Consider the following 14,477-nt stretch of genomic DNA (forward strand, 5'->3'; position numbering starts at 1 on the left):
ACACTAGAGCAAACAGGAGCAACCCTAACGGATTTCTGTTTATCGTCTCCTCTCTCCACTGCTAAGATAAACCTAACAATGTCCACTCAGAAGCATCCAGGAAGTAAGCAGATTAGGAAAGATGTCTGCTTTATTTTACAATATAAAGCAGTTCTTACGGCCGTGTTTTATCTTTAATGAGCAAGGGCTAGAGGAACCTGACACAGGCTGCATAGAGCATTTCATTAGACCATAGGATTTCAGCACATCAGTCTTCAGAACAGAGGAGGTGGGGGGTGGCTGGGTGGGTCCGTGGGCCTCATGCTGAGCCGAGTTTTGGTTTCATCACAGCAGGGGGGGACTTGGGGCGCAGGAGGAGCAAGAGGGTGAGGGGGGTATCTGGTCTTGTTAAGGAACTTAAAAACGCTTTGAGGACAGAGTCAGATTAGATGATGAACTTAACGAAGTCAAATGGTACCAAATACTGCAAGTAACACAATTTTGAATCGGCAGTCCACTTGAGAATGAGCTCCATATTAGAAAATTGGTATAATGCTTCATTGATCAAAGGCAGAGCGATGTGGTATGTTTCCACCCATGTCTCCACATAGTCAAGCTGTGAAGTAGGACATTCTCCATCTGAAATTCAAAGCCGCAAAGCACCACTGAGGATTGGTTTAACAATGCGGAAGCTGCACCACTGGCTGATGACAGTTGGATTTTTATCTTGTTAGCTGATTTTGGTATCTGTCTCGAGCAGGAAGATTCAACTCAAAATGTGATTTTAGAGTTTCAGTTAATATGCTGCATAGAGACGTCTAATAGCATTGTATGTTTTAACTCATCAAAATTTTATGTTGCAACCAAGAAAGAACTCCTGGAGAACTGCTGAAATACTCAAAGCTACCTTGCATGTAATTTTAAAGTTCTGCAGAAAGGATCATTTTGTCATTTTTCATTTTAGTATATATATGCTCTGTAGCTTGAGGACACCTTTTAATTCTGAGGGAACTGCACAATTCAACAGATTTCATATTAAAAGACTATTTTAAAAGTATCATTGGACCAGGACTAGATTCCAAACTTGTGTCTCAAATTGTACAGAATCGCAGGTACATCACTGAAACTTGCATTTTTGAGTGAGCTCAGAGAAAACTTTGAGTTCTTTAGTGTCAAATTCCCAACATACACATTTAAGAGAATTAACATTGACTTAAGGGAGTGTAAAACAAAGGGTCTAGGTACATTTTCCAGCTGCAAAGATGAATGTGCCGTCATATCGAGTGCCAAAACAAAACACCAATTTCATCAAACAGTCTGGCTTTAATCAATTTATGTACTCACACAAGTGTTTTGGTGCATTCAAAACCGAAAATCCATTCACGACCTTGGTGTAAAACTACTAGAATGCCTGTTCAAAAATGATTCTCTATCGTGTTTTAGGAAGCAGCCCAGCCCAGCTCCAGACTCCAGCAGCTGTTCAGAATGAATGAGCACAGGCCTTGGCTCGTACTGTCAATCTGATTACAGTCACTCCGGCCTAGCTGTCTGCACCCCATGGATGCAGCCAAGACTCCTGCAGAGCCTCTTTTGTGGGGGGGAATAAAGGCAAACAAAAACACAACTATTCCTGGAAAACTGTTGTTACATAACGGCATCCAAGCAAATAGATAATCGCTTAATTTGCCCTCATTCAAATGAGCTGCGACGCATTTAGGTGGCAATTAGGAGCCTTGATTGCCATTTTTGCTGTTAATTGATGTGATTTTCAGATAGAAAGCGAAGCATGTCATTGTGCCGTCTTGTAAGCTTCCCTTAGCATTTGAATTAGAGGGTTGCATTTCGACTCTATAATGTTTCCATAATGCACTTATATCCTTGCCTGTAGCTGTTTGCAAGCAACCAGAGACCCCTCCTGCCCCATCTCCCCCATCATTTGGTTTGATTAGATCCATGCTTTGGCTCTCAGCCGGCAGCAGCCTTAATCATACACATGCTAGGAATTCTTTGGAAACACTTGAAGCAACAAACATTGAGCCATGCAACTCTCTCTAACAGAAACACTCAGCGGTGAAAGAGAGAGAACAACACCATCAACAGACTCCGGAGTGAAACCTCATCAGCAAAACTGGAAACTTTAATATCAACTCCACATTATTACAAATGAGCAATCTTTTGAGATGCGGTCTTTAAAAGCACAGCAGGGGCAACTTCAGCTCGGTCTAACCGCCCACGTCTGCTTCCCGTTTTGACACTTTGACAGTGTCAAGGTTGACTTAGAGAAAGAGGAAATGCGTACCGTGTGTCGGTCCGTCAGCCGAGGGAGGCGAGCTCGTCGCTGCTACTGCTTCTTGGTCAGACTAAACCTGGTACGACAAGCCACCGAGCTCAGCCCCGTCTCTCTCCCACACACAGACACTTGGCAAACGCTGAAGGGAGGAGACAAGGCAGCGAGAACAAGCATGCAAGAGAATTCGAGCCTCCCTCCCTCCCGCTTTCTCCGATGAGTGCTCTTTCCTCTCTTTCCTGCTCTTTTTCTTCCTCTCCTTCTCATCATTCAAAACCTTCGGTAATTTTGTTTCCCTGCTCAGTAAATTTGTTACATCACCAGCGTTTGCTTACTCGTCCTCGGCTTTTATCTGTCCTCAAAACACTCATGATGTTCCCTCTAGCCATCTCTTCATCCATCCAACTGTCCCCCCCCCATTTTCAGCTAATTTTTTGACCCCGTCTAGGGCATTTCGACTACTGTGCACCTCTTTTAGACGTGTTTCTGACACAAACATCATCTGACACAAAAGCCAGTCAAAACCACACGACCACGAAAACAAGGAAGTAGGGCGTCCTCTGTTTAGAAATGGGTGAACTCGGAGCCACAGTTAAAATCTAGTGTACTGAAGCAGCGATTAGCGCAAGACGGAGCTCTGTGTACACCCTCGAGTGCACTTACTGTAACCACACGGCTCTTCCTCATGCTCTTGATGATTGAGGTCCTTCTGCACCAATAAACCAAAGCGACTGAGCCAATCTCCTCGGCCATCACGGAAAAATTACCCCAGAGGAGGATGAGCACAGGACGCAGCCGCCCTGCGACCTTGTTATGGGTCCAGTAATGCAAGCTTTACTGCCCTCTCCTCTGCTACTGTTTCCACTAACCTGCTTAACTGGGCATTTAAAGACACACAGCAGGATGTAGAGCAGGGGTGTCAAACATGCGGCCGACGACTTCGCAAAATGCAAAAGTTTCATTTAACTGCAAATTTTAAATTCGTAAAATTATACATTTTAAATAATTTCTAGACCATGACAAGTTTTGATCATGCAGTAAAATATATTGTTCATTGTTTTTTTGTCGTTTTGTGTCACATTTTAGTAATATTTTGTGTCGTTTTTGATGTTTTATCGTCTGTCATTTGTCTCATGTTTTTGTCGTTTTGTTTACTTTTTGTCTTACTTGTGTTTTTTGTCTAATTTTTGTCATTTTGTGTTTTGCTTTATTTGGTGTTCGTCTTTTTGTCGTTTTGTGTCTCAATTGCCTCATTTTTGTCTCATTTGTGTCACTTGTATGTTTTTTTCTGTTGCTTCATAACCTGTATGTCTAATTTTTGTCTCCTTTTTGTTTTGTGTTGTTTGTCTCGGTTTTTTTTTTTTGTCGTTTTGATCATAAAGTAAAATACTAGATTTCTTGCACCAAAAAGGAGAAGCTTTCCAATTTCGTTATACACTGTACTGTGACAATAAAGCATATTCTATTCTATTCTATTCTAGTTCCAGAAATCTGAGATTAAATGTTTTGGGTCTTTGTAGACACTCTGATCTGTAAGTTGTAATATGCAAATGCTAAACCGAGGCATAATGTTGTTGAAATTGAACTTATTTATATACCTCTGATGTAAAGGCGCACAGAAAAATGCTGAGGAGTTTGTCATTTTTGTGGTGGGTTGTTTGTAGATAAAGCAACACATCTGATCATAAGTACGAGCAAATAATCCACAAAACAAGACCGAGTCAGATGGCTTTGATATCAGTCTCATCAACATTAGTGTACTCAGGCGACGTAAACCTGAGGGCTGCAGTGTTTACTAATCAAATGCTTCCACATTTTTGTCTGTACTCCGCAATTAGGATGAAAATGATGAGTGATGGGAAACACAAGTACAGTAAACAGGAGCTGATCTCAGAAATGGTACTCCATGAATAAAATCTGCAAGTGTTCTCAGCAAAAGTATCACCAGCTTGCCTGACATCATCATTATTTAGGACTTGTTGGTAGCAGTACAATGAGAAAAACTTAAAATAGCGCGGAAACTCACCATGTCAGTTTTGTTTTCTATTGTTGTTGGAGAGCTGCTCCAAAGCCACCATCTGCTTTGACACATTTTGTGTCTGCTAGCAGATACATGAACGTGTCAGTTGCCAGGTAAGTTTGTTAAGGAATCATTTTGTGCCAGGCTATCACACGCTGTCTTGTCGTTGCCAGGAAACCAGTGCAGACCCCAGGATGCCATTTTTACACTTTGATTTATGCACAAAATAAACCAAAAAAACATCATATGGTGTCTTCATTAGAGATGCTCGAGGCAGATTTTGTTAACTCCAGTCAGAGCTAAGTCAAGATTTAAGGAGCTCAAGTTTGAACTGACAGAGAAAGTCCAGATTCAAAACAATCACGACTGTCTGAGCAATGTTGAGCAACTATTATTGGGTGGTTGGCAGCAGCAAAATAAATTTCTAAAGTCGGAATGGCAAAGACGTCAGCAAATAGTTGACTACTTACACATCCAACAGGCAGAAAACAACATTATCCTTAATTACTAATTGTTTTTCTGGCCACTCATGTGGGCTGAATATTCCCCAGGGCTGGGTGATTAAATAAATTTTACAGGGAACATCTGGTTCTCTAGCAGCTAAAATCTTGCTTTTGGGAGTGGTTTATCAGGGCTTTTTCTCTTACAATGGCTGCCTGCTACAACTACAAAAACAAGAAGGACAGTAAAGTTCTATAAAACCAAGACGATGAGCTGGAAGATGTTAAAAAAGCTCAGTGAAGCTTAGTGGGTGCCAAAATCTATAAGTTAACTATTAATTATTATGAAAATCTTCTTGTAGCTTTAAAATGGGAAATCTTATTCTGATCAAACCAAGTTGTATCAACAGTCATTGTATCGGACCAAATATACACTGCTCAAAAAAATTAAAGGAACACTTTGAAAATACATCATATTTCAATATAGGAAAAAAACAAACTGGATATTAGCATTGATATAGACTGGATAATGTGTTAGAAATGAAAAGATGCCACATTGTTTGATGGGAATGAAAATTATCAACCCCCCAGGAGCGCTAAATTCAAGACACCCCAAAATCAAAGTGAAAAACTGATGTGGCAGGCTAGTCCATCTTGCTGAAATTCCTTGGCAGCAACTCAAAATGGTATTCAGTAGTTTGTATGGTCTCCATGTGCTTCTATGCATGACTGACGATGTCGGGACAAGCTCTGAACGAGACGACAGATGGTGTCCTGGGGTATCTCCTCCCAGAACTGGACCAGGGCATCGCTGAGCTCCTGGACAGTCTGAGGAGCAACCTGATGGGGTTGGATAGAACAAAACATAATGTTCCAAAGGTGTTCTCTTGGATTCAGGTCAGGTGAGCGTGGGGGCCAGCTAATGGTATCAGTTCCTTCATCCTCCAGGAACTGCATGAGTTCTCTTACCACATAAGACTGGGCATTGTCGTGCACCAGAAGGAATCCAGGACCACTGCACCAATGTAGGGTCTGACAATGGGTCAAAGGATTTCATCCTGATACCTAAAGGCAGTCAGAATGCCATTGTCCAGCCTGTAGAGGTCTGTGCGTCCCTCCATGGATATGCCTCCCCACACCATCACTGACCCCCCACCAAACCGGTCATGCTGAACAATGTTACAGGCAGCATAATGTTCTCCACACCTTCTCCAGACCCTTTCATGCCTGTCACATGCGCTCAGGGTGAACCTGCTCTCATCTGTGAAAAGTACAGGGCACCAGTGGTGGACTTGCAAATTCCTGTGTTCTATGGCAAATGCCAGCCGAGCTCCACGGTGCCAGTCAGCGAGCACAGCGGGCACTAGAGGACGCTGGGCCCTCAGACCACTCTCATTACATCTCTTTCTGATTGTTTGGTCAGAGACATTCACACCAGTGGTCTGCTGGAGGTCATTTTGTAGAGCTATTGCAGTGCTCATCCTGTTCCTCCTTGCACAAAGGAGCAGGTACCTGTCCTGCTGATTGGTTGAGGACCTTCGACAGCCCTGTCAAGCTCTCCCAGACTAACTGCTTGTCTCCTGGAATCTCCTCCATGCGCTTGAGAATGTGCTGGGAGACACAGCAAACCTTCTGGCAATGGCACATGTTGATGTTCCATCCTGGAGGAGTTGGACTATCTGTGGAACCTCTGTAGGGTCCAGGTATCGCCTCATGCTACCAGAAGTGACACTTACCCTAGCCAAATGCAAAACTAGTGAAAAACAGTCAGAAAACATTAGGAAGGAAATAAATGTCAGTGGCCTTCACCTGTAAACTCATTCCTGTTTTGCGGGTTGTCTCATTGTTACCCCTGTAGTGCATCTGTTGTTAATTTTATGAACACCAAAGCAGCTGAAACTGACTAAAAAGCCCCTCAGTTACTTACTTGACCAGATCAGTATCCCACATGTTTGACTGATTTGATGCAATACTTAGATTAAAGAGTGTTCCTTTAATTTTTTTGACCAGTGTAGTTCAGTTTTTTGTTTGTTAGTTTTACTGTTTAACTAGTTTTTCACTGTTTACTAGCAAATAGAACAACTGTCAAAGATTGATTGGACTAAGCTGGCTTCATTCTCTGCCCCAAACTACCCATCAGGTGGTTGAACAGATTTAGAAACATCTTCACCTCCACATCTTTCCACTGACATACTGGGGAGATCTGTGTCTGACTGTTTCTGTCACTCGAAACCAACAACCCATCCCTCACATCAACTTCATGCAGCGCCAGGACAGCTTTGTGGAAGCGAGATAGGAGCCAAAAAGTTACTTTTCTCTGGGTCTTTTTTCTTATTTTCTACTCAACAATTTGTCATTTCTGAATCTTTTGAATGAGTCTTCCAGTTGAAAATGTCTGAATTTTCACACTAATGAAACTGAGGAAGTGTAACAAAGACTTTTGTTCATGTTTAAAAATAGTATAGTACTGTGAGCATACAGTAGTTGCTGTTTTAAGCTCTGAAAGCCATCTTTCACTGTAGAGAGCACATGTAAAAATGGCCATCCTAGCAGAGTAGAGTGCATTTCTTAGAACAGACGTACAAAGAAAGAGTTGTAAGGAGGCAGTGAGCATGGAGGGAGATGCCTGTGATTCACATCATGAGGTTCAAAATTATTTTCATCTTGACAAAAAAAGGCCTGTTTCTTGCATGTTACTGTGGTGGCTGTGGATGTAAAACAACAGCACTTTCTTCTCAAGGGAGCCTGAATCGAGCAGAACACACCAAACAAAAACTGCATCTACTACGCTCAGAAATGCAAACTCATTTGCAACAGAACACTGGCCATTATAATTAGACTAAAGAGTTCAGCTGCAGGCAGGAAGCTCCCGCTGAGAGTGATTTAGTCTGTGACTTTGACAATGTTTTCCCAAAGAAAACCCAACAAAGCAAACATTTATAGTGCTGACTGTGACAGCAGCACGAAAACCCTTAAAACCTCTGAACCTCAAAAACCAATTCTACACCAGATTCTGCAGAAAACAAAACCCCTTTTCCTCTTTTGCACAAAAGAAAAGCCATATGAAAAATGAGTTCACATTGAGTAAACACATAATGAGACCAAAAATGGCTGGAATCTGCTTGGAGTTCAGAGGGTTAACAGTAACTGTGGTAAAAGCAATACATTAGGTTTCATTTTTTGCATTGTTTGAGAAACTGATTAAATTTCTACAGCTGATTTCAAAGGTACCTAATCAGTGACTCACAACTTCCCCTGTTTGTCAATGCAAAACTAGAAAATCACACACCCACATCAGTTACACAGAAAATAACCTATCTTTATCAGTTTCTATGCAAAAACAGGCTTAGAATTAGTCATATTCTGGATAGGATGATGGAAAATACATGAACTGAGAAACCAGTTTCAAAGCAGACTTTCAAATCTGATATCAGTTCATCACATTCCATCAGTTAACGGTTATTTGCGTTGTTTCTAGGTGCTCTGTAGTAAATAAACACCTTTTGTCAAAGATATAATGCAAAACCTGAATATGAAGTCAGTAAGTTACATTTTGTAACAATGTACTAACAACTCATAACTTTACGCAAACAAGAAAAGCACTCAAAGTAACAAAAAATAACTTTGCTGTCAGCACAGGTGTGTGTTTTGCATGTGTACGTTATGTACGGATACCAAATTACATGACCTAAATTTGCAGCAGGCGGCAGGAACTAAAGGGACTCAAACACCCCCACTATTTAATCAATCGTTCCTTGTATCATTTCTGTCCTGTTTTGTCCAGTCCTGATAAGTCCGCAGTGGTGGATTTGTAGTAGAATCACAATCATGTGATCATCAGCAGGCAGCTGATGTAGTGTTCACTTGTTGTCATGGTTACAGTGATGCTGTGCCACTATCTCACAATGACACAGAAATGTTTAACAAATCCATGGATCCAGACTAAAAGCCGCATCACTGCCAAAATCTATTCACTTGGTTCTTGTGTCATTTCTGACCTTACCTGAAAATTTCATCCAAATCCATAAGTCTGTTTTTGAGTAATGTTGCAAACAGACAGACAGACGGACAAATGTACGTCAATTGTCACGCAACTCTGCGTTCCTTGACAGAGTAATAAAGCTATATCTTCTCAATTTTGTAGCAGTATCTTATGAACATGCATCCAACATCAAAACACAGGGACAGGGTTAGGTAAGTTTGTGAAACACTACACGTGCCGAGTTGGGCTATCAAAAGTCATACAGACAGACAGTAGAAATGGACACACCAGCTCAACAGTCAAAACGACCTTAAGATTTGTAATCCACTGTTGGATACGTTAAAGCCTTGCTTGGCCATGAATTTATATGAAAGGCCTGGTACAGTGCCAGATTATTTGAAGTTTAGTATTAAAAATGTGGTAGTATGTAGGCCAAAAATCTGTGCAGCAAAGATTGGACACACCACAAACAACAAAGACACATCCTGAAGCTCACTATGTGCTAAAACACGTTCCAGCAACTAGACATGCATACACTACCGTGCAAAAGTTTGAGGTCACCCAGGCAATTTCATGGTTTCCATGAAAACTCACACTTTTATTCATGTGCTAACACAACTGCACAAGGGTTTTCTTATCATCAATGAGCCTTTCAACACCATTAGCTAACACAATGTAGCATTAGAACACAGGAGTGATGGTTGCTGGAAATGTTCCTCTGTATCCCTATGGAGATATTCCATTAAAAATCAGCTGTTCCCAGATAGAATAGTCATTTACCACATTACCAATGTCTAGACTGGATTTCAGATTCAGTTAAAAGTCATTGCAGTATTCATGAATGCATTCTTCATTTATTGCATGGCACACAAAATGTCATGATATTGCTGTAAATAGGACTGCATACAGCAGCAGGATAGATTTGTAAAAGGGGACATGTATAATACACGATGTCACGTATGATTGAGAGGATGGCTCCCCTCACTTCTCGGTATTGAAGCTAGCAGAATACACACTTCATCATAATTGCAGCCCATGTGCTGACACCCAATATATTACCCTCCTCGAGCCAAGGAACTATATACTCCAAGAGGGGCGTGTCTGTGTGGCTGCACAGATCGATTAACAGCAGCAAGAAACAGGGAGATAAATGTGCTGTTACTCAGGGTCGTATAGTAAAAAGGCAATACTTAAATAGCTGGATCTTAAGGGGGCACACACACAGTGCCTCGATAAATTGTCAGATCAATGTACTGCTACATGACTGTGCCTTTTTCATTCCCCGTGTCAATAAATCCACCCACCACCTCTGCACAGCTAAAAGACGGATTGTTCTGTTTGACAAGGACTGAACAAATCTGGGCAGAAGCACTCCACTTTCTCCACTGCACCGCACAGTTCAATCCTGGATGCTAAAACCTGCAACTGCCCCCACGTCATCTGAGGTTCCCTTCGTCAAACCTTTTCAAAGTTGCTGTATATTTTCAGGCTGTCATTTGCACTTTTCTCTGAGAGCGAGGCTAAGCTAAAGACGTGGAGGATAAGCTTGCTGTTCCCGTTTACCTGAACCAATTTACTTCAGCGGTGAGAATGTGTCTCATCAGCTCTGGCTGTCAGCTGTGCTCCATCAACAGCTTCCAGAGTCTGACCGTTGATGTACAGAAGCTGACAGAGCCTCGGTTTCTTACTCCCTAGGAGGAGCCTGGAGCCAATTTTCACCTCTGGCTTCTTGTAGCCCCACGGAGCTTATTTCTGTCACACTATGTGGCATTGTAGCGTTAGTGGTAAGACCCTCTAAAAGTCCTGCCAGTTACAAATCCCTTTTCACTGCAGACAAAAGATTATCAACAATGTGATGTCAAAAGTTACACGTGGATGACTAGTGGGGCTACATCTTGTCTTTATGTTGTGGCATTGAGCACTTTTAATTTCTTTGATTCTTGGTCTAAAACAAGTATAGCTTTCTAGCATAGTTCTGACTTCTTCATTCGTCTGTGACATCTGTGGTTAGCCTTCTGACACCCAAGCAGTTCCGAGGAATTTTTCTTCTTTTATAGATGCTGAGTTTATTCATTTCAAGTGAAACATGGAGAAAGAAAAGAATTTTATTAAATATTAGTAGTGGTTAGCACTTTCGCCTTGCAGTAAGAAGATCCCCGGTTCAAATCCCGGCCTGGGATCTTTCTGCATGGAGTTTGCATGTTCTCCCTGTGCATGCGTGGGTTTTCTCCGGGCACTCCGGCTTCCTCCCACAGTCCAAAAATATGCTGAGGTTAATTGATCACTCTAAATTGTCTGTAGGTGTGAATGTGAGTGTGATTGTTTGTCTGTATATGTAGCCCTGTGACAGACTGGCGACCTGTCCAGGGTGTCCCCTGCCTTCGCCCGAGTCAGCTGGGATAGGCTCCAGCACCCCCTGCAACCCTAGTGAGGATAAAGCGGTGTATAGAGGATGGATGGATTTTAAAAATTATGATTGTGTTTGCTTATGTTTCCTGCCAGGGGTTGCACAGTGGAGTGGTGGTTGGTAACGCTGCCTGGGATCTTTCTGCATAGGGTTTGCATGTTCTCCTTGAGCAGCGACGGTTCTCTGGCTTCCTCCCACAGTCCAAAAACATGCTGAGGTTAATTTGTAATTCTGACCTGTCTGTAGGCGTGAATTTGAGTGTGATTTTCTCAATGTGTAGTCCTGTGATAGACTGGTGACCTGTGCAGGGTGTCTCTGTGTACTGTGTGCATTAACTGTGTGTGATCTGAGGTACCAGTTTTGTTTAATTAGTTCTTTGCAATATTTGTATTAGTTTCTGTTACTTGTGGTGGGTGCTGCTTCTGTGTTTAAGTTTGGCTAGGGAGCATAGTTCTGTTTGCTTAGCTCAATTTAGATTTCATTTGGCTTTATTGTGTGCTTTGACTTGGCAACACCCATCAGTCTTGTTTTGCTTTGTTTGACCACTTCCATGTTTAATTTGCTACTGAGCAATAAAATCCTTTACGTGAACCAAATAACATCCAGCTGACCCTAGATGTCGGACCGTAACACCTACCTTCAACCTAGCTGGGATAGACTCCAGTGCCTAATGAGGATAATGGATGCTGCCTGAGAAATGGCCATTGCATGCGATGCATTCATAGACAGTCAGAAAGTTTAAAATCTGATTTTTATTTCTCTTTTCACACTTTCTTGCTGTGACAAATTGTGTAATTTTGGTGATTTTTTTTAAAACATGACTTTCAAATCTGCTTGCAGGCTGTGGAGTCAAGGGTACTAATAATGCTTTTTCTGTTGATTAGGGTCAAAAAAGCTGCTATTATTCTTAGTTTCACCGTTACAAAACAAACCTTAAATCACAATTCTTCTGAGTACGATAGACAAGGACAGTTAAAAGAAATTGGATTAAACTAAACAGCTTTTTTCTATGTTTTCATGTATATATGCATGTAAGCCATTCACTGCAGCCACCTGAGCACATGTTGAGCTGAATCCCAACAACAGCGCGCTTACATTTAGCAGGTTTAGTGTTTACAATGGTCAGAATCTTTGCTTAGCACGTTAGCATTGCAAGATAAACATAAAGAAAAAAGCTTAGGCTGATGGGGAAATTAGTTTTTCAGCTATTTGGTCAAATGAAACTGAAACTTGACCACATGATTATATTAGATTAAAAAGTGAAAGGATTGCCATGAATTTTTTTTTTTTTTAAAACATCACTTGGGTATCATGTACGTCTTTACTAAATTTCAAGGCAACTCTTTCGATTGTTGTCAAGATATTTCGGTCCAGTGAACCAGCAGACAGGTACAGCTATCCCTACAGCCACACAGCTGGCACGAACTAAAGTCTCCTTTGAGAGAAGAGTGCTCTGTAAACACACCTGACTCTGAATCTGGAAATCTTAGACTCAGAGGCCATGCAGACACGCATGAAAAGAATCCATTAATGACCTACACCGTTTGTCGATTTTTATTATAAAAGTAATCTTAGCCTCCAGATAATGTGAATATAGGAATTGATTTCGATTTAGGTAATTGGGTATTCTTGTGTAGCAAACAGGAGACAAACTCTCTTTGATTCCTATCTATGGAAGTCTGTCAAGATCTGCATTATTAAGAATGTCATTCTGCTTTACATGAAGAGTACTGCAACACTGTAGACGACTGATTTATGTTGAAAGAAAGAGTTGTTATGGAGAGACTCTTAAAAATAAAACTGAATCACAAGCCTGCCTGAGGTTTAATGGGTTTAATTATCTTTGATGCAACAAGGCTAATGGCCTGTGGTGTAGTTGGAACAGATGGAAACTGTGCCAGCGTCCTGGGATGCATATGGAAGACACTTGTTGCTCGCAGAAACAAAAAACAGCTTTGACTAGATCTAAAAAAATAAATCACATGAAAGGGAACAGAGCACATTTTATTTTTCTAGCAACATTCTGCTTCCCAGCACAACCAGTCTTGTGCTGTTGGCAACCATGAAAGCTTATCTGGAACAAATGGACGTGAAGCACCTTGCCAAAGGGCAATTCAGCAGCCACTGAGTATTTATTCTCATTCATTTTCGCTGCTCAAATATCCTCAGCTGGTGATCTCCTCGTCACAGATCCTCTTCGCTTACCTCTAAGTTACCTTAAGCCCATTGTTCAAGCGCATAATGGCTGTCTGTGTGCCTTTTCACTGCTGACTATTCTGAACAGCAGGTCACCAGTGCTTTCATTACAGTATGCACAATGCAAATGACAGGACGGTGAATGGTGGTGGATGTTTGAAACAGGAGGGGGGCTGGCTGCTATAAACCTTCCTGAAGCGTCTCCTGACTGGGAGGATGTCAGAGGGAATGGAGAAGCGGCAGACACCTGGCGTGCTTCCCAGAGCCTTTCATCTCGTGTTGGGAGCCATCCTCCCTACCAACAGGCCCTTTCAGCAAACAGCAGGGCAAACCAGCTACACAATACGTCCCACAGTCTGAGGCTCACAGCATTCTGGCAACGCAGTCCCTCTACTCTTATAATGTGTGATCAAGTGATAACACACTGCCCTGGACCCTCCACAAAAGAGCTCTGTTGCTAAATCTCCAAGACATGCACATTCATCAGATTCAATCCATTTACAAGCAGATACAGTGATATGGCTTTCAATGCAATTTATGCATCAGCACTCTAATTATGCAGTGGTTAAAACAGACTGAAGGGAAGACAGGGTCAGAAATTAGCTTGCACTAATAACAGAGACTCACTGTCATTAAAACTCCCTCCCACTTTAAGCAAGACTCCAAGAAGTAGGAAAGTACTTTCGGCTCTGCTCCCATTCAGCCCCAATGTGTCGCTCTGTATGTGGAGGCCAGTGGGAGAGGCGGCCAGCACTGTTATCATCTCACTTATCTCCAATAATAATTGCCCTCCTGCTCGCTGCTAAAATGGCCACTGAGGATTACGACTGAAATGAACGGGCAGAATAAGGATTCCAGGAGGGTTATTTAATGTGTGAATATGCGTGTGCTCACTGCCACGTGCTCGGTCACATCGTATTTCACCCAATATTTTTGCTGCGGATGGCTTCATTTTGTATGCATATGGCTCCTCTCAAGCTCAAGTTGTTCAGCCTACCATTAACATAACCTCAAACTTGTGCTGAATACAGATAAGACTACATGTTTTATTCAAAAGCACTTATTTTACTTCTCTTTTCATGCAAAAAATGCCCATCACAAGTTCCCATGAACGCAATCTGAGCAACAGCCCAAAGTTCAGGAAATACTCTAATTTGAGCAGTTGA

At 41.8% G+C, this 14,477-nt stretch overlaps 1 protein-coding gene across 8 annotated transcripts in view; it reads right to left on the bottom strand.

Moving 5' to 3' along the window:
- Positions 1-14,477, bottom strand: part of osbpl8 (oxysterol binding protein-like 8) — a 122,501-nt gene that overhangs the window by 74,271 nt on the left and 33,753 nt on the right. Inside the window, exon 1 of one of the 8 annotated variants that reach the window (XM_051954876.1) lies at positions 2,279-2,405. The exons of 6 other annotated variants lie outside the window; for them this stretch is intronic. The gene's annotated coding sequence lies outside the window, so the exon portion shown is untranslated. Of the gene's footprint in view, positions 1-2,278; positions 2,406-14,477 lie in introns of those variants that run through there. One more of the 8 variants, XM_051954836.1, reaches the window with a different exon arrangement.

Source organism: Acanthochromis polyacanthus, chromosome 1, assembly GCF_021347895.1.
Source record: "Acanthochromis polyacanthus isolate Apoly-LR-REF ecotype Palm Island chromosome 1, KAUST_Apoly_ChrSc, whole genome shotgun sequence".
In the NCBI taxonomy this organism is placed as follows: Eukaryota; Metazoa; Chordata; class Actinopteri; family Pomacentridae; genus Acanthochromis; species Acanthochromis polyacanthus.